This window comes from Crotalus tigris, unplaced genomic scaffold (genome assembly GCF_016545835.1).
Source record: "Crotalus tigris isolate CLP2741 ecotype Arizona unplaced genomic scaffold, ASM1654583v1 scf7180000017549.6302385, whole genome shotgun sequence".
Classification (NCBI taxonomy): Eukaryota; Metazoa; Chordata; class Lepidosauria; order Squamata; family Viperidae; genus Crotalus; species Crotalus tigris.
The window spans coordinates 1,327,636-1,333,635 of NW_024096467.1; positions in this window are offsets into that span (position 1 = coordinate 1,327,636).

Below are 6,000 nucleotides of genomic sequence, written 5' to 3' on the forward strand. Positions count from 1 at the left end.
TGTTTTGCTTAGAAAAGATTTAAATGAAATAATTATATTAACAAGTCACAAAGCTGAAGATCACATAGACTTATATTTACAGTCGATGACCTGGGCACTAGGTTATAAAACCTGAGATGATGCTAATTCTTCGCTATTTATCAGGATGCATGACAAGGTTGAGTTTTTACGACATGCTGATAGCTTGGTATTAAAATCACTTTTGGCTTGGCAAGAGCCATACAAACAGACTTTTTGGCTAGATTGGGCTAAGAGTTTTAGTTTACCTCAGAGCTATAAACAACTTAACTTCACAAATCTCAACTGAATTGCAGTTTGTATCAGATTGTAATAGCTTTGAAACTGCTCATGATTGCAACCTTCACAAAAGATGAAAGGTATAATGATAACATTTTGTTTTACCCAACTTCTTGTATTAAAAAAAGACTTTTGCTTGATAAAAAACTTGACTCCAATTAAGATGTTTTATTTTATTTTATTATTTTATTTTATTATTTTATTTTATTATTTTATTCCTTGACCCCCTTGGACAACAGTTACTGAGATCTGGAAACTTTATTTCCTGGTGTTTTGAGGAAGCAAAATGTGAAAACTGTAGTTTGGGATTCAACATAGTTTAAAGTATTTCCTTTTTTTTTTTTTTTTTTAGAAAAGCAAAAAAAAAATTCTCTATTTTTTCCCAACCCAATCTTCTTTATATGAATGCGTGTTATCTGTGTTTCTTATCCTCTTCACAAAGATAAATTACATGCAACCCCTGTTTATCAAAAGATTGTTCATTTGTTAGCCTACATTACAAGACTGATGCTTTAAATCAGGGTGGATCTGCTATGACCTCACAGTTCCCATCATCCTTGATAATTATTTGGCAACTTTGAGATGCTTTGGGATTGCCAACTCCCACGATTTCAAATCTGTGTGGCCATTAGCCAATTTGGGTGGGAATTCCAGAGCTTACAGTCCTAATATATTTGGAGAAGGCCAGATAGAGGAAAGTTGCTTTCAACAACAGAGCAATGTGTTTCCTCATGGCTTGAATTAAGCCGTTGTTAGCATTGGGTAAGGCAAAAATTATCTGTATTATACTGCAAAGGCAATTTCAGTGCTTTCTTCCAATTTTATTCTTCTATATTTGGCTGAGGCAAAGATGCAAATGCCAAGATGATTATGTTTGTTTTTATTTTTAAATATGCCTTCATATCCATGACTTTGTGAAAGGAAAAACATATGTAGCAGTATTATAGAAGAGCCATCAATTGTAACAACAATAACCTGCAAGTCATTTTGGAGAGGTTACTAAACTCAAAATTCTTGTTTTCTCCTGACTGATATTCTTTGTTTGGACTTCTGGGCAAAATCCAGGACCCTTAGGACAAGGAGACTCCAAACAGCTCCCAGTGAAACAAAAACTGTAATTACAGAATGGCAAGCATGAAACATTAAAGAGTTGGTCCAGCCAATTCTACAGACCCCCTATAGCTGTTGCATGAAGAGTAATGAGCAATCAAAACATCAAGACAGGGGAAGAAAGGGCTGCATGTTGGTGTTGGCAGTCTGCCTCTAGCAAACAGAACTTCAAACTTGGGGAGAGCGGACAGAATGGTGGTGGAGATTCCCAAAGAAGGTATCTTCTTCAGGGCTGTTCCAAATTTAACCATGTTCCTTTTTTTTTTATCCTGTGTGATACCAGACTGACTCTACGAATGGGAAGGAGCAGTGGATATTTTTTTTTTCTTACTGCAATTTAATAAAACTTTTAAGCTGTTATTTAGTCTATAAGAGTCTAGGAGAATAGATAGCATTTAAAAACTGCCAGCTACAAACCATGCAGCATTAGTGTTATAGTCTGGAAACATTATTAAAAATAGCATCATCTACTGAGAAATTCTATATTCAGTTATATCCTTTAGTTATATTTTGTAACAGTCTATGTTTTTCTGCTAAGGTTGGTATAATTCTTGGTTACCTCTGGAACAGAGGTCTCCAACCTTTTTGATTTGGTGGCCTGGAAAGGGAGGCAGGCACCGCTATGTGCATATACACAAATGGGCCGTGCGTGAGTGCACGCGTACGTGCAAATGTCTGCATGCGAGCACAAGGCACACATGCAAATGGAGTTGTGCAGGCGTGAGTGCTGCAAATGGGGACGGCACTAGTGCTGGCGGGATGCTATGGGTGGCACTAGTGCCAGTGGGACACTCTGGGGCAGGGTGATGCTAGCACCGGCGGGATGCTTGGGGTGGCGCTAGCACTGGTGGGATGATTACGGTGGGGTGGTGCTAGCACTGGTGGGATGCTTGGGGTCAGGACGGTGCTAGTGCTGGCAGGATGCTCAGGTTAGCACTAGCATCAGTGGGATGCTCAGGATGGGGTGGTGCTAGTGCTGGCGGGATACTCGCTTGTGCATGTGCACTCATGTGTGTGTGCACTGGCTATCCCTTCATGCAACCCAGTGGCCAAGTGGCTGTGGGCCACAGCCCACAGTTTGGAGACCCCTACTCTAGAAGGCTAGAACTTTCTCACTGCTCGTAATATTCTTGTAATGGAATTGCTATATTACAAATGACATTATTTCCATGAATTGTTCACTGTTTGGCAGGGATTCAGTCTAGTTTTTGAGGAAGATAAACCTCAAATGCCTATCTCTCTGTTGGCATTTCTCTTTCTCTGTATATCTGTTTAGCTGGATATTTTCTTGAACCTGATATTTCTTGAAAGCTCAAGATGACATACATTTAAATAATCTTAAATTGTTTCCCAAACAACATCCTTTTATGGTGGAATGTAATCTGGATTATATTCAGGAGAAGAGCCTGCATTCCAGGGAAGCAAAGGACAGTGAAGTTTAGATAGCTTGGTTGGGAGGAAGAGACCAAGGAGTGTATCTTCAATCATGCAAGTAGTTTGCTTTAGTTTGGCAAGATTGATGTCAACCTCCAAAACCAAAAAGACATGCTGAGTTATTTCAAAGTAGTTTCCTTTATTGTTCCTCATCTACAATATAGATAGAAAAAGGCAAAGAAAAAAAAAAGGAAAAAGTAAGCAAGTTGCAGCCTACATGGTTCATGCTTACATCATCATCTCCTTCTAGATTCCAAAAATTAAGCTTTATGGAATGCAAAGGAAATCTTGTTCCATGATGTACTTGTTCCTGTATCTAAGCAAAGTTGGATCAGATTTATATTTAGATAAAAGACAACCAGATATACTGAGAACTCAGCACTTTTCTGAATATGCTGGAAGAAGGTCATCACCAATCACTTCCATATTGCTAATTGCATAGATGTAATCATATGGTTACCATGAGTGAACTACCAACTTTTTACATGCATCAACTCTTGAAGGATAAGAAACAACATTATATGCATTGTTTTATTTTCTGTCTCTTTCCTTATCGTGCCTAATGTTATATTTGATTCCTCCTAATTCCAGCAGATAAATGTCCACATTCTGCTTTGATCACAGGATCTCTATCCTGGATAGATATTCTAAACCAGTCTTTGAGGGCATTGTTAACAAATCTTGGTATCTTAAAAGAAAACTATTACAATTTTCAGGAGGTCAGAAAATGGGTAAGATATTATATAAGATACTACATAAGTATCTTGTTGCAAGCTGCCCAAGCTAAGAAGAGCTCTAGGGAAGTATTTCCATGTTACTTTGGGTAATTTCTTACTTATCCATTTAATTATGTTCACTTACGACAAACCCTGCTTTTTAACAGTGGGTAGTGCTCTACTTATCTTAATTAATGAATCAGTTAATGGCCAGCCTGCAGAGTCTGACTATGCTAATTTAGACTGATTCTAGTTCATTCTGGGGTTATTTTTTTTGAAAAAGTATCAATGTTAGTCATGTTTTCTGAAGTTTGAAACCCAGGAAGTATTGAGTATATCCCAAATTAAAACAAGAATTCAAGAACACTGATGACTCATCTTAGGGAGTGCATTTGGCTGACCTGCTTAGCACAAACATTCATGAGGCAAATACAGCATCAAGTGTATTTTGTAAGCTATTGCCTTTATTTCATGCAAAATCACTACAGGTAGAAAAGCTGCAGTTGATAAAGTTCTTATGCACAGAACACAAAACGGGGGGGGGACAAATGCATGTATAAATATTCATTGCACAAAAGCTTGAAATCTTTAGACATAGCCTTCAAAGACACTACAAAACAAATACACATCAGACGTCAGACATGGCTTTGTCATCATGTCTGGGGATTCGGTGATAGTAGGGAGCCTGTGAGCTGGTTGTATTGATAATCATTATATGGATTGTTCTCGCCTACAAATTAAGTTTTAAACTGTTTTAATTGGTTTTCAATGGTTTTCACTTTGTATATTTGTCTCTATTGTTTTTGCTTTTAATTTTGTAACTGCCCGGAAGAGTCATGTATGTGAGATAGATGGCTATATAGATGTAATGAATGAATGAATATAAGCTGTATATATAGCTTATATAGTTTGCATCCCTGACCACTGAAACTGATTTATCTGTATTCCCAATATGGAGAGATTGAATTTTATGAATGAAATCAGCTGAGATCTTAGTATACAGCATAAGTAATGAAGGAGATAAGGTTTTTTTTAAAAAATAAATCATATTGAGACAAAAACTATATAATCATTCTCTGAAATGATGGGCCCCATACATATTGTTTGAACTATTTTCTTCCTTATGATCTGAGCAGTTGTCATCTGAGTTACTTCTTTATTCTACATAGATTTCTCAACTTGCAAAGGTCATTGAGGGATTTGGGCAGGGTGTTATTTGCACTACTTAACATTATATAATGATTAAAATGGGAAGGTTTTGCATGTTGAATGGAATTATGAGCTAAAGACAGATGAAAATGTTGAGGATTCGTTAGAAGTGTCCTTGGTGATATCTGAGCTTTGGAAGCTTTGCTTTCTCCCCAAGTGCTGGGGTAGAACATAGAATCATTGCAACAGAAGGGACCTCACAGATCTTCTAGTCCTCTCCCTCTGCTCAAGGCAGGAGACTTTATACCATTCCGGTCAAATGGTTATTCATCTATTTTTGAAAATCTCAAGTAATGGAGCACCTCCAACTCTGGGAAACAAGCTATTCCACTGATTAATTGTTCTCACTGTCAGAAAATTTCTCCTTACTTCTACACTGGATCTCTCTTTAATGATCTTCCATTTATTACTTCTTGTCCTGTCTCAGATGCTTTGGAGAATAAGTCAGTCCCCTCACTTCTGTGAAAGCTCCACAAGTTCCTCAAGTGGATGAGAGGATATTTGACGAAGGACTGCATGTGGAAGCTTAGCTGTTAGTTTTTTAATGCTTATGATTTTAATAAATGTATGTGTTATTTTATTACTGATATTGCTTTAATTGTTGATTGGGAGATGCCTAGAGTTCAATATAAAATGGGTGGATATACAGTATAAATGGTTTAAATAAATAAATAAATAAAAATAAAATTTGGAAATGAATTTCCTGCTTTCTTCATTCCCCTCAATTTCTCTGTCAAGACATTCTCTTTTGAAAACACAAGATAAAGGATTTGCACAATACACCTACTACATGGTTTAAATGAAGTGTGATAAATATTTATGGAGATTCTCAATCAACCACGTTTCACTTCTCATCCAATAAGCTTCTTTGGTTCTAGCCAGAACTGAAAAAGCTTCTTGGATGAGAAGCAAAATGTTTTCAAGGAAAATCCAAGAAAGTCCAGTTACCTTTTGAAAAGCATCTTTGAGACATGAGATGTTGTAGTTTACAGCAGCATGCTGTGGTAATGCAGCCAATGTCTTAGCATGGTATATGAACAGACATCATATTAAGCTATAAACACTTTTTGTGGGGGTGACACATTGCATTTTATGTGAACAAAGCAATTGTGTTTTGTTAATCAGAATTTAGGAGTTAGTATGATGTGTGATTAAAGAAGTGTGTTACTGGATTCCTGAAATACTTAACATGCAAAGGCATTTGGGAAAGGATGTTCTTTTTTTGGAAGGATTC